The sequence below is a fragment of the Carettochelys insculpta genome, chromosome 1 (genome assembly GCF_033958435.1).
Source record: "Carettochelys insculpta isolate YL-2023 chromosome 1, ASM3395843v1, whole genome shotgun sequence".
Taxonomy (NCBI): Eukaryota; Metazoa; Chordata; order Testudines; family Carettochelyidae; genus Carettochelys; species Carettochelys insculpta.
Genome location: NC_134137.1, coordinates 25,095,815 through 25,121,281, shown reverse-complemented (window position 1 = coordinate 25,121,281; position 25,467 = coordinate 25,095,815). Strand labels below are relative to the sequence as shown.

Below are 25,467 nucleotides of genomic sequence, written 5' to 3'. Positions count from 1 at the left end.
GTGTCCTAATTTATTTTGCCAAAGGGGCTAATTACCCCATCTTCCTCTTTTTTACTAGCATAGATGGCTGCTGCCTGATTTTCCCTGGTTAGGGGTGAGCTGGGAGCTGGACCTGTGAGGCTGCGTGGCTGCCGCTCAACTTTTCCCCGGCCTTGGGGGAGCTGGGAGCTTTGGTGGCATGGTGGCAGCCTAGTTCCCGGTGCCTCAAGTCATGGGGCAGCCACAAGCTACAGCTGCCTCCACATCCTCTCAGTAACATGGCAGCCCTCCGCAGGACAGCCACCGCCTAACTACCAGGTAGGGTGACATCCATTCCATTTTGGCCAGGATGATGTCATTCCTCTGTGTCCCATATTTGGCTGGGGGAGATATGGTCACCCTACCATTGGGATACGTAAAGATTTACTGAGACACATCAGCTCATCTACATGTTTGCATAATTTTACAACAAGCTACGTTAAAAAAAAACTCCGCCATGAAGCCTCTACGAGCTCCATGCCAGTCCCAGGCCTGGATGAAGGAGGAGGGTTGGTCAGATGAGTGTTGATGCACTGACCATCAAACAACAATACAAATGAAATCTGATGCCAGTACAACTAAATGATAAAAGATGCTGGCTCAGATGTCACCCGGATAAACAAGGTCTGTGATACCAATCGAGCAATCAGGGTTGGGTCGATAAGTTGGCTACCGAAAGAAGATTACAACTAACACATATGATATCCATTGGAACATGGAACCTCTGAACACTGTGAACACCTGGAAAATTAGAGCTGCTTTGGAAGGAGATGGAGAGATACCAATGCGATATACTTGGACTGGCAGAGATGCATTGGATGGCATCAGGAGAGATATACGGTTGCGAAGTCATTTGGTCAGGAAACAAAATGAAGCATGAAATAGGAGTCAGATTCTTTCTTAGCAAAACAGCCAGAAGAGCATTATTAGGATACAAACCAGTGAGTGCAAGAGTGATGGTAGTGAGATTTGAAGCAAAACTGTTCACCATCTCAGTCGTTCAGGTGTATGCACGCATATCAGACAGTATGGAGGAAGAGATTGGTTTATTCTATAAAGACTTGACAAAGATGGTAGAGGAAATACAGAAGAAAGATGTGCTGATCATCAGATTAGATTGGAATGCGAAGGTTGGAACAGATAACGAAGGTTGGGAGAGAGTCATGGGAAGGTTTGGATATGGAGAAAGAAATGAGCGAGGTGAGAAACTATTAGAGTTTGCTACAGAGCATGAGATGCTGATCTGCAACACAAGATTTAGATTTATTAGGAACTGGGGACACTTTTGGGGTAGGGGGAGCCTATACAGGAAGGATGGGCTCCACCTAAATCAAGGTGGATCCAGACTGCTGGCATTAAACATTAAAAAGGACATAGAGCAGTTTTTAAACTAAGAGGTGGGGGAAAGCCGATTGGTGCGGGGGAGCACCTGGATCGGACGGAGACTTCTCTTACACGAGGCTCCATAGACAGGGATTCCCTAGAAGTTAGTCAGATAGGGAACGTGGGAAATAATATATGGGCAAGATCAGATGTGAAACAATCGTGCATAAAAAAATCCACCACGTCTGTGAAAGGCGGACATATAAATAGTGGTAGTTTTCTAACATGCTTTTACACTAATGCTAGGAGTCTGTCTAATAAGATGGGTGAACTGGAGTACCTCATATCAAAGGAGGAAGTTGACATAATAGGCATCTCAGAAACATGGTGGAATGAGGACAATCAGTGGGACACTATCATACCGGGATATAAATTATATCGGAAAGACAGAACAGGTCGTGCGGGTGGCGGAGTGGTACTATATGTGAAGGATAATATAGAATCAAATGAAGTAAAAATCCTAAAGGAATCAAAATGTTCCATAGAATCATTATGGATAACAATTCATTCCTCTAATATGAATATGGCATTAGGAATATATTACCGACCACCTAACCAGGACAGTGATAGTGATGCTGAAATGTTAAGGGAGATTAGAGAGGCTATCAAAATAAAAAACACAGTAATAATAGGAGATTTCAATTATCCCCATATTGATTGGGTGCATGTCACCTCAGGACGGGATTCAGAGATTAAATTTCTTGATGCCTTAAATGACTGCTTCTTGGAGCAGCTAGTACAGGAACCCACAAGGGGAGAGTCGATTCTCGATCTAGTCTTGACTGGAACGCAGGATCTGGTCCAAGAGGTAACTGTTACTGGACCGCTTGGAAATAGTGACCACAATATAATAACTTTTAATATTCCTGTGTTGGGAAGAACACCGCAGCGGTCAAACACTCTGGCATTTAATTTCAAAAAGGGGAATTACACTAAAATGAGGAAGCTAGTTAAACAGAAACTAAAAGGTAGAGTAATTAAACTAAAATCCCTGGAAGCTGCATGGAAACTGTTTAAAGACACCATACTAGAGGCCCAACTTAAATGTATACCCCAAATAAAAAAACACAGTAAGAGACCTAACAAAGAACCACCATGGCTAAACAGCCATGTTAAAAAGGCAGTGAGAGAGAAAAGGGCAGCTTTTAAAAAGTGGAAGTCAAATCCTAGTGAGGAAAATAGAAAGGAACATAAACACTCCCAAATTAACTGTCATAATGTAGTAAGAAAAGCCAAAAAAGAGTTTGAGGAACAGCTAGCCAAAAATTCAAAAAACAATAGTAAAATGTTTTTTAAATACATTAGAAGCAGGAAGCCTGCTAAAAAAGCAGTGGGGCCCTTGGATGATAAAGATATAAAAGGAGCGATCAAGGAAGACAGTGCCATTGCGGAGCGATTAAATGATTTCTTTGCTTCAGTCTTCACGGCTGAAGATGTTACAGAGGTTCCTAAATCTGAGCCAGCCTTCTTAGGCGACAAATCTGAGGAACTCACTCAGATTGAAGTGACATTAGAGGAGGTTTTGGAATTAATTGATAAGCTGAATAGTAACAAGTCTCCAGGACCAGATGGCATTCACCCAAGGGTTCTGAAAGAACTCAAATGTGAAATTGCGGAGTTATTAACAGTGGTTTGTAACCTATCCTTTAAATCCACTTTGGTACCAAATGACTGGAAGACGGCCAATATAACACCAATATTTAAAAAAGGCTCTAGAGGAGATCCTGGCAATTATAGACCGATAAGTTTAACATCAGTACCAGGTAAATTAGTAGAAACACTAGTAAAGAGTAAAATTGCAAGGCACATAGAAGAGCACGAATTGTTGGGCAAAAGTCAGCATGGTTTCTGCAGAGGGAAGTCGTGTCTGTCTAATCTATTAGAATTCTTTGAAGGGGTTAATAAACATGCGGACAAGGGGCACCCAGTGGACATAATATACCTAGATTTCCAGAAAGCCTTTGACACGGTCCCACACCAAAGGCTTTTATGTAAATTAGGTGGTCATGGGATAGGAGGAAAGGTCCTTTCATGGATCGGGAATTGGTTAAAAGACAGAAAACAAAGGGTTGGAATAAATGGTAAATTTTCACAATGGAGGGGGGTAACTAGTGGTGTTCCCCAGGGCTCAGTCCTGGGACCAATCCTGTTCAACTTGTTCATCAATGATCTAGAAAATGAGGTAAGCAGTGAGGTGGCAAAGTTTGCAGATGACACCAAGTTGTTCAGGACAGTCAAAAGCAAAAGGGATTGTGAAGAACTACAAAAAGATCTCAGCAAACTGAGTGATTGGGCAGCAAAATGGCAAATGAAATTTAATGTGGGTAAGTGTAAGGTAATGCATGTTGGAAAAAATAACCCAAATTACACGTACTACATGATGGGGTCAAATTTAGCTACGACAGATCAGGAAAGGGATCTTGGAGTTATAGTGGATAGTTCTCTGAAGACATCCACGCAGTGTGCAGCGGCAGTTAGTAAGGCAAATAGGATGTTAGGAATTATTAAAAAAGGGATCGATAATAAGACAAAAGATATCATACTTCCCCTATATAAAACTATGGTACGCCCACATCTCGAGTACTGCGTGCAGATGTGGTCTCCTCACCTCAAAAAAGATATATTGGCATTAGAAAAGGTTCAGAAAAGGGCGACTAAGATGATTAGGGGCTTGGAAAGGGTCCCATATGGGGAGAGGCTAGAGAGACTGGGACTTTTCAGTTTGGAAAAGAGGCGATTGAGGGGCGATATGATAGAGGTATATAAAATCATGAATGGTGTGGAGAAAGTGAATATAGAAAAATTATCTACCTTTTCCCATAATACAAGAACTAGGGGACACCAAATGAAATTGATGGGTAGTAGGTTCAAAACTAATAAAAGGAAATTTTTCTTCACACAGCGCACAGTCAACCTGTGGAACTCCTTGCCCGAGGAGGCTGTGAAGGCCAGGACTCTATTAGGGTTTAAAAAAGAGCTTGATAAATTTTTGCAGGTCAGGTCCATAAATGGCTATTAGCCAGGGATAAAGTATGGTGCCCTAGCCTTCATAACAAGGGCAGGAGATGGATGGCAGGAGATAAATCACTTGTCTTCTGTTCTCCTTCTCTGGGGCACCTGGCATTGGCCACCGTCGGCAGATGGGATGCTGGGCTTGATGGACCTTTGGTCTGACCCAGTATGGCCATTCTTATGTTCTTATGTTCTTATGTTCTTAAGATTCCAACAAAAGGACTGTAGGAAGTGGACATGACGGGAAGTCCAAGAACATGATAGATATGGTTTTGATAAGAAGAAGATCGATAACATCAGTACAGCAGTCCCAGACTTTCCAAGGAGTGGACATAGACTCAGACCACAGTCTAGTGATAGCAAACATCAAGGTAAAACTCAAAAGAAAATGTAAGATACAGTTTAAGAAAAGAAGAGACATGGTAGGGCTATGTGAGGAAGAAACAGGGAATGCATACAGAGCAGTGCTCGAAGAGAAGATTAAGATTAAGAAAGATTAAGAACAATTGCCCTAATGAGTCATCTAGGCAAGGTGCTGGTGATGATACTGATGGAGAGACTAAGATCGCAAATAGAAGAACATATAGCAGATGAACAAGGGGAGTTCAGAAAAGCCAGAAGTACCATACACCAGATATTGGAACTAAGACTGATAGCAGAGAAAGCTTGACGAAAGAACAAAAACATATACACTTGCTTCATCGAATTTCAACAGGCATTTGACAGGAAAGATCAGCAAGTGACTTGGGCAGTGTTGGAGTCATACGGAATGGATAGCAGACTGATATGGTTGTTGAAGGATATCAGTGACAATGCGGAGGCAGCGGTGAGAACATGCGTGGAGTTGAGAAGCTAATTTAAAACAAGTAGAGGTATGAGACGAGGAGACCCAATATCGCCAAGTATCTTCATCGCACATCTGGAGGAAGCAATGGACAAGATCAAGGAACAGGTAGAAGGGATATCTGTGTGCAAGGCAAAAGAATTAACAACTTGAGATTCATGGATGATATAGTTATCATTGAAGAAGATGAGGAGAAGCTAGCGAGAATGATGCAGGTGCTAAACGAAGAAGGGAAGTGGTACAGACTAGTTATGAACATTGATGAGACAAAACAATGGTATTTGGAGATTAGAAAATAGGAAGGAAGATCAGTGTAGATGGTATTGAACTAGAAAACGTAGAGAAGTTCACATATCTGGGGAGCGATATGATCGAGACTGTAAGAAGAAAATAGCGACTAAAATAGTGAAAGCAAGAGCGAGTTTGAAGGTGATGGATAAGATCTGGAAAAGCAAAGCAATTAGCTTAGGAAAGAAGCTGAGCGGCTTGAAAATGTGTGTATTCATCAGCATGTTGTACGGATGTGAGACATGGGTGATAACGAAAGATTCAAAAAGAAGAATACTGGCGTTCGAAAGGAGTTGTTATAGAAAGATTCTGAGAATAGGATGGATGCAGATGGTCACCAATGAAGAATTATATAGAAAGATACATCCGAAAGAGAACCTGCTGCAGAAGGTTTTAAAATGGAAGCTACAACTATTTGGGCATATTTGCAGAATAAATGATGTATGAAAAATCAAGACCCTGATATTCGGCATAATAGATGGCTGGAATAGGAGAGGCAGACCCCAGAGAGAATGGATAGACGATATAGTAGATTGGTATGGAGCTAGTCTACAGGAACTAAGCCATTCTGCACTGTACAGGGAAAGATGGAAGGAAATAGCAAGAGAGGCGTCAGACACCCATGGTTATTGATGATGATGATGATGATACATGAAAAAAGCAAAGTCAGCACAAAAAATTGTAATAAAGTTAATTAGTATATAGAGTAATATAAACATATGCTCCATAAGTACAATATTTATGTTCCAGTTGATTTCATAAATTATACTAGCAGCTTTACTCAGTATTACTCAGGTCCTTAACTCAACTTTTTTGGGGGGGAGTAAAAGGAAAATGTACATGCTTTATTTAAACAATTACATTTTTCAAATATGGTGTTTTTATCAATTTAATTTTTATTTCAGCTGTCTTAGCAGGATTGTTAAAATTTGTTCTCTACTAATATATTTTAAAATAGGGATTTATTTTAATTAAACTTCTTAATCATGCAGGCCACTCCTTCACACTTATATTTTACAGAAGGATAATCTTGGGCACAGAGGGGTTCAAGTCCACTTGTTTTTGGAAAATTATTCTTTACTTTTGGGGCTCTAACTTTATTTGAATACCCAGCTTCAGATAATTGATGATTAACTTTCAGAAAGTATCAGGGAGTAGCCGTGTTAGTCTGGATCTGCAAAAGCAATGAGGGGTCCTGTGGCACCTTATAGATGAACAGAAATGTATGAGAATTAGCTTTCGTGGGCAAAGACCCACTTCGTCAGACCTGCATCTGACAAAGTGGGTCTTTGCCCACAAAAGCGTATGCTCATACATTTCTGTTCATCTATAAGGTGCCACACGACCTCTCGTTGCTTTAACTTTCAGAAGTGTCACACACCCATGATTGCCACCCATGATTAATGGGTAGCAGGTTCAAAACTAATAAAAGAAAGTTTCTCTTCACACAGCGCACAGTCAGCCTGTGGAACTCCTTACCAGAGGGCGCTGTGAAGGCCAGGACTCTAACAGAGTTTAAAAAAGAGCTCGATAAATATTTGGAGGTTAGGTCCATAGATGGCTATTAGCAAGGGGTAAGGTATGGTGCCTAGCCTTTTGTTGAAGGCGGGAGATGGATGGCAGGAGACAAATCGCTTGATCATTGTCTTCAGTTCACCTCCTCTGGGGCACCAGGCATTGGCTACTGTCAGCAGACAGGATACTGGGCTAGGTGGACCTTTGGTCTGACCCAGTATGGCTGTTCTTATGTTCTTATATCCCGGCACACTGTGCATTGTTAAAATGCATTAATTCCACCTTGTCTCAAAGGTTGTGAAAATTTTGATAATTAGTGGAAAATGTTTATATCTGGCACTTCTAATATCTTTTCCAGCAGAGATGAAGCTTGGTTCTGTAGCGAAATAATTTAACTTCAGAGAAAATGGCCTGGATTCATCAGAGTTATAATGGATAGATATTTCTAATTTGTGCACATAATAGTTCACTTGTGTAGATATGGAGATACATATCTCATAGAACTGGAAGGGACCTCGGGAGGTCATCGAGTCCAGTCCCCTGCCCTCTTGGCAGGGCCAAGCACCATCTCTCTCCCTCTTCTTCAATCTGTTTGCCCCAGACCCCTAAATGACCTCCTCAAGGATTGGACTCTCAAACCTGGGGTGTACAATGATAGTCTTACGCATTGAAATAGACATTGGGATAATTACTGAATTTGAGTTTGAGTGTCTAAGTGCATTTTATTAAAATAAGCAGTTACGTAGCACCTTAGAAACTAACAAATTTATTAGGTCATGAGCTTTTGTGGGTGAGATTATTTACCACCCAAGGCACTTCATTAAAATAGCATCCTTAACATGTTAATGAACTAAGTCAAGTACTCAGAAGCTGTGAATTAATTAAGTCTGGACAGCCTTAATTTCACCCACTTATATGCATGGATTGCTAGTCTCTATGGCCCCTTCTACACATGCACGATCTTCTGGAAGACTGGCCCCTTCTTCTGGAAGATCCATGGAGCATCTACACATGTAAGGCACTCTTCTGGAAGGAATCCCAAAGCAGGTGCCTCATCTTCTGGATTCTGCGCTCCACTGCAGAACCAGGAAGAACACCTTCTTCTGGAAGAATCTTCCAGAAGAAAGCATGTGTAAATGCTCGCAGACTGCTTCTTCCAGAAGAAGCAATCCGGCATGGCGGTGGCCTGCCAGAGATTGAAGATGCTCTAGGTGACCTCAGCAGGGCTCTTTGGTCTCTGGGTCCTGCAGCTTTTAAAGCTGCAAGAACCTGGACAACCCATGGCAGGAAGCTGAGAGTGTGGAGACTGGCAGCATGTGCCAGCCACACTCCTCCGGGGCCCTGCATCACAGACTGACCCTGACCCTGAGAGATGGCCAGCAGGCCAGCACCCTGCACCACCCAGGGGAGCCCTGGGAACCTGGACAAGGGCAGCCAGGACCCCCACTCGGCTCCCAAATGGAGGGGCACCTCACGGACAGAGCCAGAGCTCCGGGACCTCCTGAGGCTCTGGCATGCTGAAGATGTGAAAGAAATAGAAGTGGGTGGCAACCTGGGCTGTAGCAACCATGAGATGGTAGAGTTCAGGATCCTGACAAAAGGAAGAAAGGTGAGCAGTAATATACAGACTCTTGATTTGAAAAGAGCAGACTTTGACTCCCTGAGAGAACTGATAGGCAGGATCCCCTGGGAAACGATGACAAGGGGGAAAAGAGTTCAAGAGAACTGACAGTCTTACTGAAGGCATAGGAACAAATCATCCCACAGCATAGTAGGAAATGCAAATATGGTAGGCAACCAGCTTGGCAACAGTAAGAGGGAGGGCCGGAGCTGACAAGGTCTATTCAGCAAGGTGGAAATGGCCCAGTATCAACAGCACTTATCAAAAGAGGAAAAAACAAGTCAGATCAGACAGGGGGATTCGAACCTTTGTCAGAGTACCCAATGCTAACATCTCCCCATTAGACTCTGACAAAGGCTCACATCCCCCTGTCTGAGCTGACTTGTTTTTCCCTCTTCTGATAACTGCTGTTGATACTGGGCCATTTCCACCTTGCTGAATAGACCTTGTCAGCTCCGGCCCTCCCTCTTACCTGGACCCCACTCTTTAAATACCCCTCTGAAACCACCCCACCTCACTCATGCATCTGATGAAGAAGGTCTTTGCCCATGAAAGCTTATGCTCCAAAATATCTGTTAGTCTATAAGGTACCACAAGACTTCTTGTTCTCGAAGCGACAGACTAACATGGCTACCTCTCTGATAAAATGATTAAGGGGCTGGAGCACATGACCTATGAGGAGAGCCTGAGGGATTTGGGCCTATTTAGTTTACAGAAGAGAAGACTGAGGGGTGATTTAATAGCAGTCTTCAACTTCCTGAAGGGGAGCTCTGAAGAGAATGGAAACTGTTCTCAGCGGTGACATATAGCAGAACAAGGAGCAATGGTCTGAAGTTACAGAAGGAGAGGAGCAGGTTGGATATAAGGAAAAACTACTTTACCAGGAGGGTGGTGAAGCACTGGAATGCGTTGCCTAGAAAAGTGGTGGATTCTTCATCCCTAGAGGTTTTTACATCCTGGCTTGACAAGGTCTTGACTGGGATGACTCAGTAGGGGTTGATCCTGCTTGTAGAGGGAGCTGGACTAGATGACCTCCTGAGGTTCCTGCCAGCCCTATTATTTTATGACACCAGTGGGCACCAGAGGAATGCCCCTGCCTTTGCCTACCTTGCACAGGGCCTGGATGCTCATGGCCACCCCTCTCAGACCCCTGAGCAGGTCCAATACAAGGTAAAGGAGCTGTGGGAGGAGTACATGTGGGCCTGACATAGTGCCCGTAGGTCTAGCCATGCCCCAGCCAGCTGCCCCTTCTATCGGGAGCTGCGGGACATCCCAGCTACCAATGAGGCCTCGCCACCCCAGGTCACATGGAGGGTTCCTTGAGCCACAATTCTGTACCCCCTGCTGAGGCTGGGCCTGCTGTGGACCACATGTACCTGCCAGTGCTCCTGGTCCCATCAGCGCCCCGCAAGACTGGGTGCCCAGGGCGGAATGGGTGCCCGTGGGCACCAGGGCTCACGGCCCTCCACACCCTCCCTCAACTAGGGCCCCCACCATCCCTGTCCCAGGTCCCATCCCAGTTCATATGCCTCTGTTCCCTGACTCCCATGTATATAGTTAAGCAGTTTTTGGTTCATATAAGTTTGTTTTATTGTTTCATAGATACTATTTACATAAAGATGTTCTCTATTTCTATGTTCAGAGTTAAATAAGTACATTTTACACACCTCATGTCCCTGATTTACCAGCTTCAAAAACTGCTCGATCAGTTCTCCAAAGCGTGCAAAGACTTTGGGCTTACCATCAGCCTAAAGAAGACGAACGTACTCGGTCAGGATGTTGCTGAATTCCCATCAATCAGCATTGACAACTATACGTTAGAGGTCGTCCACGAGTTCGTTTACCTAGGGTCCGCCATCACTGACACCCTGTCGTTGGACACTGAGCTAAATAGGAGGATCGGAAAAGCGGCCACAACTCTGTCCAGACTCAGCAAGAGAGTGTGGAATAACAACAAGCTGTACACTCACACCAAAATGCAAGTCTAGAGAGCCTGCATCCTCAGCACCCTCCTTTATGGCAGCAAGACTTGGACCCTGTATGCTCCCCATGAAAAGAGGCTGAACGTCTTCCACTTGCGCTGCCTCAGGTGCATCCTTGGAATATCATGGAAGGACAGAGTGACCAACACCGCCGTCCTCGAGCAAGCTGGAATCCCAATCATGCACACCCTCCTCAGGCAGCGTCGACTCCGCTGGCTTGGCCACGTCCACAGGATGAATGATGGAAGGATTCCAAAAGACATCCTGTATGGTGAGCTAGCCTCTGGCAAAAGACCTCCCGGATGCCCCCAGTTACGTTACAAATATGTCTGCAAGAGAGACCTCAGAGAGGTAGACATCGAGCTGGAGAGTTGGGAAGAACTAGCAGATGACCGTAGCAGATGGAGGCAGGGGTTACACAAGGGCCTTCAGAAGGGCGAGGTGAGGATCAGACAGCTAGCAGAGGAGAAGCGAGCGCACAGAAAGCACAATAAGGACTTGCCAGACACCCACTACATCTGCAAGAGATGCAGCAAGGACTGTCACTCTCGTGTGGGTCTTTATAGTCACAATAGACGCTGTAAATGAAGTCCTCAATTGAAACTTTAAAGGGCGCGATCCATAGTCTATGCAGACTGAAGGATGCCTACCTACTGTCCCTGATTATTGGGGGGTAGTGTAGGGGGCTGGAGGGGTGCTGGGGAGAGTGGGGGGGTTAGTAGCTCCCCCCAGGTGAATGCCTCCCGCATGTGGACTCTGTCACTGTTCAGCCACCTGTTGGGGGCTGCGGTGGGTTGCTGGTACTGGGAGACTGGCTCCACCATCCAGGTCTGTGGCAGGATCCCTTGACATGCCTTGATGAGGTTGTGGAGGGCACAGCAGGTGGCCACAACCTGTGGAACGTTCTGCAACCCCACATCAAGGCACGTGAGGAGACATCTGAACTGCACCTTCAGATGACCCAAGGCACACTCGACCAGGTATCGGGCACATGTGGAGAAGGCATTGAACAGCTCCTGGGAGGGTGTGAGGTGGCCCATGTATGGGTGCATCAACCAGGGCTGGAGGGGGTAGGCCAGGTTGCCCATGAGGCAGAGGGGCATGGCAACTTCTCTGATGACTCACTTCTGTCAGGGCATGAATGTTCTGGTCTCCATCCTGATAAACAGGACGGAATTCCGCAGGATGCTTGCAGTTGGCATAGTGGCCACCGCTGTGGTACGGAGCCCTGATGGGGATATGCATCCCGTCGATTGCCCCAAAGCACTGGGGGAAACCAAGCTCCATGAAGCCCTCAATGAGTGCATCCAGGTTCCAATGAACACCAGCTGCCACACCAGCATGTAGTTGATGGCCCTCATGACCTGCAGGGGAATGAGAGTGGGCAAACTCATGGGCATGCACAGGGGTGTCCCTGCTCCCTTCCCTGTCTTCCCCCTCCCTCCCTCCCTACTGGGTCCTCCCCATCCCGCTCGGGAACCCCTCCGGCAGCAGGCATGTGGTATGCCCCTTGGGCAAAGCCTACCTCCCCCTGGTCTGGCCCTCCACCCTCCTGGCCCCCAGGGTCCTCCAGGCCAGCCACCCCTCACCCTCCCCCCTGGCCAGGGTGAAGCCCAGGGCAAGGCTTCCCTCTAGTATGACGGCCCCGACGGTGGATCTGCCCATCCCAAACTGCTGCGCAATGGACCGGTAGCTGTCCGGGATAGACAGTTGCCATATTGCAATGGCCATGCGCCTCTCCACGCAGAGGGTCAGCCTCACCCAGGTGTCCTCGCATCGGAGCACGTGGGTGAGCCAGCTGCAGATATCCAGGAAGATCTCCTTCTTCATCTGGAGATTCTGCAGCCAGCAGTCATTGTCCCTCTCCCCCGTGACAACCCTGTCCCACCAGTCTGTGCTGGTGGCATGGGTCCAGACATGCTGGACAGACCAGGAGGAGCCTGGTAGGGGCAGTGTGGGGTCAGGACCCACAGGCCTGGGTCTCTGTCACCACAGGAGGCCAAGGAGGGTGGCCAAGAGGATGGCCAGCCTGTGGATCAGGGCAAGACTGCTGGCCTGCGGCTGCTGGGGTCCATGCCTGCTGGTTGGGCCACGCAGGACAGGGACCTGGGTCTGACCTGCTGCAAGCAGCTGAGCATGCCTCAGCTGCATGTGCAGGGAAGGGCTGTTTGGGTGGGGGCCTTTAAAGGGCCATGTTGCTGGCATCCCTGAAACGACTTTCCGGCCATGCAACCCCATCTGTGCCATTTCCTGCCTTGTTCTTCTGGAAGAGTGCATCTACCCATGCAAAGGCACTCTTCTGGAAGAATGGGAGACTCTTTCTGGGGTGCATTTAATGTGTAGGCACACTCTTCCAGATGACCATCCTACAGAAGATGTCTTCCAGAGGATCATCTTCCGGAAGATTGTGCACGTGTAGAAGAGGCCGATATGAACAGCTCCCCCTGGCTACCCCACCCGAACCCAGGCTCATTCAATGAATGTGGAGTAAGTTCTCATTTCTAGTTCCCACATTCAGTTACAAAATTCAGTTACAAAAGCAGTTTCTCTGATCTTGATGTTTACACCTCTACATTAGCTACTGATAATGGGCCACGTCCTCCCTGGCTGAACTGACTTGATTTTTCCTCTCTTGATGTTCACAGCTCCACATTAACTGCCAATAATGGGCCACATCTTCTGTGACTGAACAGACCTTGTCAACTCTGTTCCTCCCTTTGACTGAGACTCCCTCTTTAAACCCTCTTCTGGAACCCCCCCTCCACTCATGCATCTGACAAAGTAGGTCTTTGCCCACGAAAGCTTATGCTCCAAAATATCTGATAGTCTATAATGTGCCACAGGACTTCTTGTTGTTTTTAAAGATCCAGACTAACTCGGCTAGCTCTCTGATAAGCATTCAATGTGTGGCCCCAATGCTGTACTTTAAACCCTTGTCAGATATAATAATTTTCTGTGGGGATCTCCCCCTCCCTTTGCCCCTTATACGTGGAGAACTGAGACACAGCAAGATTAAGGTCCAAAGCATCCCTTAAATTTTGGCTTCTTAATTTGAAACATGTAGGGCCTCATTTTTCAGAGTGCTTAGTCTTTCTGGCCCTACTGAACTACAGTTCAGTTCTACAACAAGTCAGGCCCCGGTGTCTCAAGTCTGGCACATAGGAACGGTTATCAGAGAAGGTGTGGCGCCATTACTGGATCAGGGAGGTAACCTAGTGACAGATGATGCAGGAAAAGCTGAAGTACTGAATGCTTTTTTTGCCTCAGTCTTCACGGACAAAGTCAACTTCCCAATGACGGTCCTAGATGATGCAGTATGGGAAGGTGGAAGGCAGCCATCTGTGGGGAAGGAACAAGTTCTGAGCTACCTAGAAAAACTAGATGTGCACGAGTCCATGGGTCTGGATTTAATGCACCCCAGGGTACTGAGGGAATTGGCAGAGGTCATTGCTGAACCTTTGGCCATTATCCTTGAAGACTCTTGGAGATCGGGGGAGATACCGGATGACTGGAAGAAGGCAAATGTAGTGCCCATCTTTAGAAAAGGAAAGAAGGACAATCCAGGGAACTATAGACCCGTCAGCCTTACCTCAATCCCTGGGAAAATAATGGAGGTAGTCCTCAAGGAATCCATTTTGAAGCACTTGGAAGAGGGGAAAGTGATCAAAGGTAGCCAACATGGATTCACCAGGGGCAAGTCCTGCCTCACCAATCTGATCAGCTTCTATGATGAGGTAATAAGCTCTGTGTACATGAGGAAGTCAGTGGATGTGACATACCTTGACTTCAGCAAGGCTTTTGATACGGTCTCCCACAACATTCTTGCCCATAAGTTAAGGAAATATGGATTGGATCCTTGGACTATAAGATGGATAGAAATCTGGCTTGATGGTCGGGCCCAACGGGTAGTGGTCAATGGCTCAATATCTGGATGGCAGTCTGTTTCAAGTGGAGTGCCGCAAGGCTCGGTTCTGGGGCCGGTGTTATTCAACAACTTTATTAATGACCTGGATGAGGGACTGGGTTGCACCCTCAGCAAGTTTGCAGATGACACAAAACTAGGGGGAGAGGTAGATATGTTGGAAGGTAGAGAGAGAATCCAGAGGGACCTGGATAAATTGGAGGACTGGGCCAAAAGAAATCTGATGTGGTTCAATAAGGAGAAGTGTAGAGTCCTGCACCTGGGGCGGAAGAATCCCAAACATTGTTACAGGCTGGGGACCGACTGGTTCAGCAGCAGTACGATGGAAAGGGACCTAGGGGTTATGGTGGATGAAAGGCTGGATATGAGTAAACAGTGTGCCCTTGTAGCCAAGAAAGCTAACGGCATAGTGGGGTGCATTAGGAGGAGCATTTTGAGCAGATCTAGAGAAGTAGTTATTCCTCTTCATTCGGCACTGGTGAGGCCACATCTGGAATATTGTGTCCAGTTTTGGGCCCCCCCAGTATAAAAAGGATGTGGATTTGCTAGAGCAGGTTCAGCGAAGGGCCACAAAAATGATTAAGGGTCTGGAGCACAAGACCTATGAGGATAGGCTGAGGGATTTGGACTTGTTTAGTTTACAGAAGAGAAGACTCAGAGGTGATTTAATAGCAGCCTTCGACTTCCTCAAGGGGAGCTCTAAAAAGGAGGGTGAGAAACTGTTCTCAGTGTTGTCAGATGGCAGAACAAGGAGTAATGGTCAGAAGTTGAAGAGGGAGAGGTGTAGGTTAGATATTAGGAAAAACTTCTTCACCAGGCGGGTGGTGAAGCATTGGAATGAGTTGCCTAGAGAGGTGGTGGATTCTCCTTCCCTTGAGGTTTTTAAGTCCCGGCTGGACAAGGTCCTGGCTGGGATGACTTAGTAGGGGTTGATCCTGCTTGAAGCAGGGGGCTGGACTAGATGACCTCCTGAGGTCCCTTCCAGCCCTATGATTCTGTGATTCTGTGAACCAAGGAGAGCAGTGAACATTTGATTCGTGCATGGCTGCCATTATGCGAATGAGATGCCGCATATTCATGCTGGTGCCTCATTAGCATCTTCCAAACTGCCTAATTAACATGCCCTCTCCAAAAGGAGGTGGCATGTGTAGACACAGCCAAAATGTGTTTTGAAAGAGCACCCAGCCCTTTTGAAATAGGTTTTCTGGACCCATAGTATTATTTTGAAATAGTGTTATTGGGCACCATTATGGCTTATTTTGAAATGGTGATATTCCATGTCTTAATAGCGCCTATTTTGAAATATCAGTTTTGAAATAGGCACCATTCTTCCGGCAGTGAGTGTTACCAATTTCAAAATAACACACCCACTGTTTTGAATTTATTTTAAAATAGCACATGTGTAGTGTAGACATTAGCAAAGTTATCTCAAAATAACTCTGTAGCATAGACATAGCCTAGAAGTGCCCACTAATCTGGTATCTCACCCCTTCCAGGGTTAATAACATCCCTCAGCTGGCATATCTGCCACCATGGCCAACTGTTACCCCAAAATCTAGCTCTTTGGCTCATGGGGCAAGTTGAAGTCAATAAAAGCCATGCTCTGTGGTGGCTGGATGTGGTGTAAGGTGGGCTGGGTCCTATGCTGGGTCCCAACCCAGGGATGCTTTGGCAGCAGCTTTGCCCTCTCCTTCAGCCCCCTCATCTTTTACTACGCACACTCACAGGGCCACTTTCTTATAAAACATTGCACCTGTTTGGCCCTTGTGTCCAGGACACAGCCTGGCAAGTATCCAACAAGATCTCTCTCTCTCTCTCTCTCTCTCTCTCTCCCTCCCTGCTGCACCCAACATGTTCCTCCTCCTTTTGGGAGCCACTCCTACACCCTGACTGCTCAGGACCCAACTGCTCACTTCTCTTCTGAGCAGTTCCTTGTAACAGGGCGGCCTCACCAAGCTGCTGTTCGATTGGTTACTGTCCTGTCAGTCATTGTCCTGATTGGCTGAGACTCTGCACAGGCTCCCTCCAATTTCTTTAACTCCTGGCTGTAGTCAGACAGCGGCCCCACTACTCCTGCGCATGGAGGAAAGCGGGGCTGTTCTCTGTCTTGTCAGTATGTTGCATTTATAACATCCCATGCTCAAGTAGTCTGCAAGTAATAAAACCTGCCACCTATGCACTGCTGGACTAAACTCAGGCAGGAGTTAAGTTTGATTTGGGACCCTTGTTAACCTGTCTGTTAGTACACCTCACATTGGTTATCTGATGCACTAGCTGGGGAATTAAACCTCTCAACCTAAAGCAAGGTCAGTGGCCCAAGTGTCTAGAAAGCTTCCTTTTTCATTGACTTGCTGCAGCTGTATGACTGTGAAAGAAATGTCCCAGCCTTGGACAGTGGTAGTGGGCTGCTTGTATATTAGGGCTTTATATTTTGTTTATTTTAAGTCTGTTAAATACTTTGTTCAACAATAAGGAAAATTGAGGCAGAGTCTTCAATTAGAATACAGAGTATCAGCTGTCATTTGTGCTGGTGAAATCTGGTCTAGATAACATATTATCGGACTAGTCTTGTGTGAACAAATTAATGGCAAGTTCTCATAATTTTCTAGGAGAGGAAACTATAATATAGTATTTCAAGGTAAAGATATTTTAATCATGTTACTTTTATATAAATCCTATGGCTTCAGATAAGACTCATGGTTTTGAATGCTTGGGTTTGGCAATACTGTAGATAAACTATCTTTAATATTTTGGGCATTTAAACTATATGTATATGTTTAATAATCAATAGCCACACTCACTGTTTCCTGCCCAAAACCCACCCTTTTGAATTCTCTCTCGTTACAATCATGTGTGAAATTTGAAACCAAATATCTACTTAAAATTATTCAGTAGTAAGTAGCAATCTCCAAGGGGAAAAACAGAGGCACTTAATGAGTCCAAAATAAGATGCAGCATATGGAGCTGAATACGTCCTTCTACATATTCACAGACACTTTTTTAACTAGGACTTACAAATTCCTTGAGGAATGCAGGGTTCAGAGCCGTTCTCAGGACTGATGATACAGCGTATTTGAACTTATTATCCTCTGAAAAATCAGTAGGTTCCTACTCAGTCATAGTACTTGGTACATGTACAAATTGTCGCAGTTCCTCCAGCTTCAAGCTTTGAATAAGATTCCTGTAAGTATTCCTGTATTTTTAACAGCAACATCTCAAATAAATGAATACATTAAAATGCTGTGACCATATCTATCAGGTTCATTCACAATAAAAGTCATCTGAAGATTTATGACCTTTCTCAGCTACTCTTTTTCTCCCAAATGATTTTCATATACACATTTGGATGTGAGCATCTTTTAATATGATGGTTATAGCTCCATCTTGTGACCTACAGGTGTAATTGCAGCCACATACTAAATAGAAGTAGTTTAAGCTAATTTAGGAGACAAGGTGGAAGAGGGTTTTGAGATTATACAGACCTTTTCTTCAAATCTTGGAAATGTACTCAAGCTAGACACAAAGTGGAACAGATTGCTTGCTATAAATACTTAACGCATTTCAAGGGAACATTCAGGGTGAAGTGGTCCATTCATACCTTTCCCATGATAGGGGGAAAATAAGGATGGAGGGAGAAGTCAATGGTTGTAGTAAGCTAAGAATCTAGTGTAACAAATTGGGTAGTGTAATACTGTTCATCAAGTCAATTTATGTTGGTGATAAAAGTCTATGATCTTCAGGTTTGGGAACACTGTATACCTTGAAATATGTAACTACTTACATTAAACAATCTGATCTACCTTGTACTGAGTACATTTTCCAGACCAGTGAAAGCTCCAAAGTGTGTCTCCGACCAAAATAATCTGGTTCAATAAAAGTTGCTATCTCAACTTCTCCCTGTCTCTCTGATATCCTGGGGCCAACATGGCTACAGCAACACTGCAGTACACTAATAGGCTAATGGAGAGTTCAAAAATATATATGTTTCATCATCCTATCCTTTTACTGTGCAAAAGGAAACTGGTTTGAAGTTCATGAAGTCGCTTTGGGATATGCTGTAAAACACTGGGGTTTTTCATTGTCTGGATTTTTTTTCTTTTTACTAAATGGATAGGTGAGACCTAAAACTACCTTACTATTTTACTATTAAAAACAAACATACCAATCCAGTGGTGTTTCTTTTCCTGAGCAGTTATAATTTTTGCTGCACTACATAGGAAAAATACACATGCTGCTGCTCAATGTCATGTGAGGGTTCCCTCCTCCAAAGGGCTCTGTCAGAATTCTTGCCCTCCACAAAACCTAACTTAACTAGAAACCAGTATCTTTAGTTCTCACTCTGCAAAAGGAACATTGTTGCTGGTTATAACTTACACAGAGGTATCCAAATTATGCCAAGTACTGAGCAAGCCTATGGGCAAATATGAAACCTTCCCAGTTCACTATTTTTATAATCCTTGTCAAAAAACTAGCTGAAAATTGAGAGCATTCTCCAAAAATTAATTACATATTTCATTTTGTTGTGTAGTGCACAATGGTTGCTTTGCCAGTGGTTAGAACAGCAGCTGAGGAATTAGCCTACTGGGTTATTAATTGATTAAATGTGTGATGGGTTGAACTTCTCTGGACCCTATTTTCTCAGTCATAAATATCCATTTCAACATGGTGTAGTTAGACTTCGCTAATGTCTGTAAAAGTTCTTTGTGATATTTTTTTCTGGAAGGGAGGTGGGAGGGGTGAAAGGTACTGCAATAATAAGATTCCAGGCCTATTAAAAATGCATTAGATAGAGAAGACAATGAGTAATTCATGCTTAAAGCTGGGCAGGAAACAGTTTTCTTATTCCAGACATTTTTTTTTCAGATTTTTGCCATTTGTGTTTGTCACAAAACTAAAATGGGGCTCGCAAACTAAGGCTTATGGGCTGCATCCATCCAATCAGCTGTTTTTAATCTGGCTCTTGAGCTCCCACAGGGGAATGGAATCTGAGGCTTGTGATGCTCCTCATGTGCTGTAGCTCCATGCAGTTTCTGGAAGCAGCTGCTTGTCTCTCCTCTGGGTACTATGCTTAGGGGTATCCATATGTTATGGCTCCTTCCCCACTCTAGCAAGATAAATGCAGAAGTGGGGGCCAGCAACAGTACCTCCAAAACCTTATCTACCAGGTTTTGGTATAAACTCCCCTCCCAAAATCCTAAAAAACCCTTAGATTTTGGGGATAAAATTCGCTGCCACCACCCAAATAATAATAAGGAAACAAGGGAGAGACTACTTGGGAAATCTCAGCCCCAAAAGTGAAAACCAGGACACAAACATTAACCAATACCAAGTTAATAAAAAGAAAAAGAGAGAACTTTTATTATTACAACAATATTCGTGTTGCAAGCCTCATGACTAGATGGAAGAGTCACAAAGTAAAACACATGGGGAGTCTCCACCATGGGCCTAGAACTTAGTTACAAGGAGAGTAAAAGAACATTTCTAAAAAGTGCACAGACATCAGATCCCACTTCCCAAACCATAAAACAATAAAGCCTAACGGAGTTATCTAAACTTTTCCCTACTTACAGAAGATTGGAGGGCCTGTTCTTGGAGGGAGATATGCTGTGTCTCTCTCCCTCATGGCTGGAAAGAAGAAGAAAGACCAGAGGACAGAAAAAGGGAGGAGCCAAAAAATTCAATTCTTACCTACATTCCTATAGGCCAACCCCACCTGCCAAAGGAGGTTAACCCTTTTACTCCCAGGCTGCTGACTAACACTCATGATCATGACACCATAGCACTCCATGTACTGCCACTGCCCCCAATGCAGTTCTCATTGGCTCAGGGCTGTGGCCAGTGGGAGTTGAAGGTGTGACACCTACAGACTGAGGGGCAGCACACATAGCTGCCCAGCTGCACCACCACGTCTGACCTGGCTGGAAGGGAGACATGCTTGACAAGGTAAGTGTATCTTGGATCCTGCACCCCTCAACCTCCCTCCAGCCTTCTGCCCAATTCCCCTCCTGTCCTTCAAACTCCAGTTCAGAGCCCATGCCTGCCCCCCAAGCACCTCATCCACATCCGGAGTGCATGTGTGCTCACTCACTTGCTTGCTCACACTCTCTCTCTCTCTCACTCACACACACACACACACACACACACACACACACACTGGCACTTCACCCCTGTCCCAGTCCAGATCCCCCTCCTTCATTCCAGGCCCCAGCCCAGAGCCCTCACCATGCCCTCTATACTCCTACCCTCTGTCCCAGCCTGGAGCCCCTCCTGCACCTAAACCCCCTCATTTCTGGTCCGCCCCAAATCCTGAATCCCCTTCCATACCCCAACTTTAATTTTATGAACATTCATGGTCCTTCAAACCATTGCCATACCCTGATGTGGCCCTTAGGTCAAAAAGACCCGAACTCTTTGAATTTTTTCATTAAAAATAGAGGGACACTCCAGAATAACCACCTGGTTAGAGCACTCATAATCAACTTCCTGCTCTGAATGAGACATAGCAGAGTCTTGAAACTTGGACTGCAATCTCAGCACTATTACCACCAGGCTACAAAGTTAGTCGTCTCTCATTTTGGTCTTTTTCCACATCAGCTGAGGAAACTGTCATTGAACCTGACCTTTTGCATAGAAAGACAAAACATTGTCCATAATAAAACATTGTGTCAAAGTTCACCTCCTTGCCATATTCAGTGATTTCAATTTCCTAACCTGCCCCCACATTCTTGGCAAGCAGATGTGATTTCTTCCAGTTTTTATTTTTCTACTTACCTATTGATTTGCAGCTATTTAAAAGTGAAGTTGCTCAGTTGCAATTGATTGGATAAATATTATGGTATTATTTCAGTTCCCTGATTACATGAGTGAGCAAACACTTTAGCTACATCTATACTAGAAACCTCTGTTGACAGTACCATCTGTTGACAGAGTTGTGCATCTCCACATGAAAGCAGATCAACAGAGCAATACGCTATGTCGACAGAGAGCAGCCAGACTTCCCTGCCCTCTGTTGACAGAACTGCTGACCAGAAGCTTTGCAAACAGGGCAGCCTGGTGAACTGGAAGCTCTTTGTCAATGAAGTGTCTACACTGCACTTCTGTCAACATAATTCTGTCAACAGGAGCGTAATTCCTAAAATTTTTGAGGGATAACACTATCGAAACAAACGCAAAAGCTTTATGTGTGTAGACGCTGCCTGAGTTATGTTGACAGAAGGCCCCTTCTGTCGCGAAAACTCTCTGATGTAGACACAGTCTTTGTGGGCAAAAATATATTTTCTCATTATGCTCTCATGTGAAACTGGAAATAGTTTCACATTGAACAATTGTGTCAGTACAAACACAACAGATTCAGTATTTTGCACACAAAAAGTGAACACAAAAGTAGGGCAAGCATGGCTGTAAGGAATTCATTTAAAAACTTGAATATTCATGACACATTTTATATGATTTGCCCCACTGCAGTGTTAACTATTCTTAAGTGCTTCTTTTTAAAAAGGCAGAAGTGTTTTTCACTCTGAATAAGTCTCTGTTGAATTGTACAATCAATAAAGTTGCTTGCTTCTGTAGTTGTTTCATGGCATTTACTTCATTAGTAATTAGCATTAGATTAAATACTGTTGTTTTTTGACTAAAACAAGTAGCATTACTGAGCTCTTCTTTTGGCCACAACATTGTTCTAATGCCCAAAGATGGAACTGCATGCTAGGAAGCAATGAAGAGTGGGCTTACCACTAGCACAGATAGTGTCATCTGTGCTATGCTTTGATACCTTTATCTTTTCATAAAAGCTTGTTAGCTGTGTTTACCATATGGGAATTAAATTACATCTGAGAAACCTTACTTCTTACTCAGATTCCATCCTGTATAAAATCCCTGTGTGAAATTTGAATATTTTCAAAGGTGGTTCGATCCAAAATTGTGAGGGGGAAAAAAGTTGAAATATTTTTCCATAGAACTGAGACTTGAAAAATTCTGATTTAGAAATATTGAAACACTTTGAGATTGGCTAATTGAAATGTTTTGGTTTTTACTTCATCCTTTAATCTGAGCCCCCGACTCAGGTGCAGTGATGACTCACAGGAGTTGTAGTCTGAGCCCTGTGTGACTACAGCTTTTATGGTGTATTGTGTCTGTGTGATTTGTAAGATGTACCCTGTTGCTTCAGTTGGAGGCGAAACCAGGGTATAGCAGGAAATGTTGGACAGTAAACAATGAAGGCATAGGGCAGTCTAAGAAATAGTATCATGGCAGATCAGGACCCGTGTTAATGCTGAACTAACCCAAACGTTTTTTAGATTTTTCCGAATCCAAAATGTCATAATCTTTTTTAAACTTATGAAAGTTTACAGCAAATGCATTTTCCATTAATACATAATTTCCAACTAGGTCCATCACCTACTAGACAGTCAGAGTTCAATTAATAGATTCAATGAGTAGAATATGAAAACCACACCATTTCCCCACAGAGTAACTTGTCAAATGATGAATGTCTCACTGTCTTTCTCCTTTGTGCATCAGAACTGGCTGGTGCCTAACTCCAAAACTTCAACAGATACTCTGTGCTGTGTCCAGGTCCTGCTTTCTGACTAGCCAACAATTCCCTTGCAAACAGAACTTCAAATCAACAACAAAAAAAAAAACAACCCGAAAACCTTCCCTTGCAGTAAAGTGAGGTGGCAGTGTCACTTTATAGCAATAATCTCACAATGATCAGTTATTAAAAGAGCAAGTTCACATTAAATTCACACCAGCACACTCCACTCCTCCATTATAAGTAATTACATGGGATTTTAAATATCTGATGCTTGCTGGCAGCCTACAATACCCTGTGAGCAGCAGGCACTGATTTGTAATTTAATTATCATAAGCCATCCACCTGTTCTTTTGTCAAAAGAGGAGCAGCATTTCTGTGCATTTGTTTTCCTTCCAGAAATTTAAATTAACCCCTTGAGAAAAGGCCAGGGACCTAGCTGTTTGTCAGGAAAGTCTGCAGGCCCACAAGATGGAACAATGCTAGAGAGGAATGAGGATCTCTGGGTGGAAGGAGGGGAGTAATAACTGTTTGTTCCCTGGCACCTCTCGCTACTCCACAACTTTCCCAGAAACCCTCCATTATCACTGGCTTGTACTCATGACATGGCATTAGGCTGGGAACCAGCAGTAAGCAGCAATTCATATGAGTACTCGGGCTCAGCCAGCTCCCAGCTCTTTACTGGTTCTCGTCAAATATCAATGACTATATTATTAAAAAGTTTGATATGAATCTTGAATAACAGATTAATAATGTATTAAAATCTTGAAATAGCAAATATAATTAATTGTACAGAAGGTTTTTCTTCTTTACTATCAGAAAACAACCCATTTTCATTAAAATCCTAAATGAAGATTTTTATTGATTTTTGCGGTGTGGGATTTTAATGTGAGATTGAGTGAGTACTTTGTTGTAATTTTTTTTACAAAATCTCAAGCATATGCTTCTGTTAAGTAATGCAGGAACTAAAATCATGGGGTAGAATGGCTTCTGTGCAGAAGCTAATAAAAGTTGCAAAGGTTTTCTATATTACTTAGGCTACATCTACACTAGCATTCCTCTTTTGAAACAGGCATGCAAAAGAGAGAAATCAGAAATGAAAATGAGGTGCAGATTTACATATCTGGCACCTCAGTTGCATATTCTTTCGAAAGAACTTCTTTTGAAAGAAGAAAAGCAGTGTAGATGTGGCTCTTTCAAAATTAATCCCCGTCTTCGGAAGAACGCTTCTTCCTAATTTTCTTAGGGTTCTTTTGAAGATGGGGGTTACTTTCAAAAGAGGTGCATCTACCCTGGTTGTTTTCTTTTGAAAAATATGCAAATGAGGTGCCAGATATGTACATCTGTGCCTCATTTGCATTTTTGATTTCCCTCATTTTCATGCCTCTTTTGAAAGAGGAATGCTAGTGTAGACACAGCCTTACTGTAGTCCTAAGCCTTTGTAGCTATAGATACACAGCAGCTGTGTTTCAAAATAAGCTGTTCTGGAAGGCCATTTCTACACATGCCACTTTCGCCAAAGGTGGCATGCTAATAAATGGCCTGAAATACACTAATGAGGCACGGATATAAACTTCTGACACCTCATTAGAATAAGATTACATGATTTGGAGTCTGGAAGAAGCCCCTTCTTCCCAAAAGATCCCCCGAGGCCATGCTTCTACACGCTGTCTTGGAGTCCGGAAGACCCTAGGCTAATGAGGCGTCGGAAAATTACATCCATGCCTCATTAGCATATTTCAGGCTGTTTATTAGCATGTCACTTTTTCAGAAAGTGGCATGTGTAGAAAGGGCCAAAGAGATTTTCCAAAGTAGTTTATTGCAAAATAATGCTGCTATACACACTAGGACTATGTCTGCACTACAGAGATCTTTCAAAAGAAGCCATTCCAAAAGATCTCTTCCAAAAGAGCTTCTTTTGACAGAGTGTGTCCACATGCAAAAAAGCAGATCAAAAGAGTGATCTGCTCTTTCAAAAGAGAGCCTCCACACAGCCCTGGCTCTTTCAAAAGAGCAAGCCAGGGATCAAAAATGAGGACTGCTCTTTTGAAAGAAGGCCATGTGGAGTGTCCACAGATGTTTTCTTTCAAGAGAAGCTTTCAAAAGGGGGCATTCTTTCTGAAACAGGAAAGGATGAGCGATTTCGAAATGAGCACCGCATTCTTTTGCTTTACGTTTGAAACAACACTTTTTGTGTGTAGACACTCCATAGTGAAACAGCCCCATTCTTAAGCACTTGCTAGTGTAGACGTAGCCAAGGAGTTTTGAAATAGCTGAGTGCTATTTCAAAATAGAGTGTTCACACACAACGGAGCCTATTTTGAAACAAGCCATAGTGCATCCAATGGC

At 44.1% G+C, this 25,467-nt stretch overlaps 1 protein-coding gene across 5 annotated transcripts in view; it reads left to right on the top strand.

Moving 5' to 3' along the window:
* DLG2 (discs large MAGUK scaffold protein 2) overlaps nucleotides 1-25,467 on the top strand; it is a 1,656,639-nt gene that overhangs the window by 763,788 nt on the left and 867,384 nt on the right. The window lies entirely within an intron of this gene.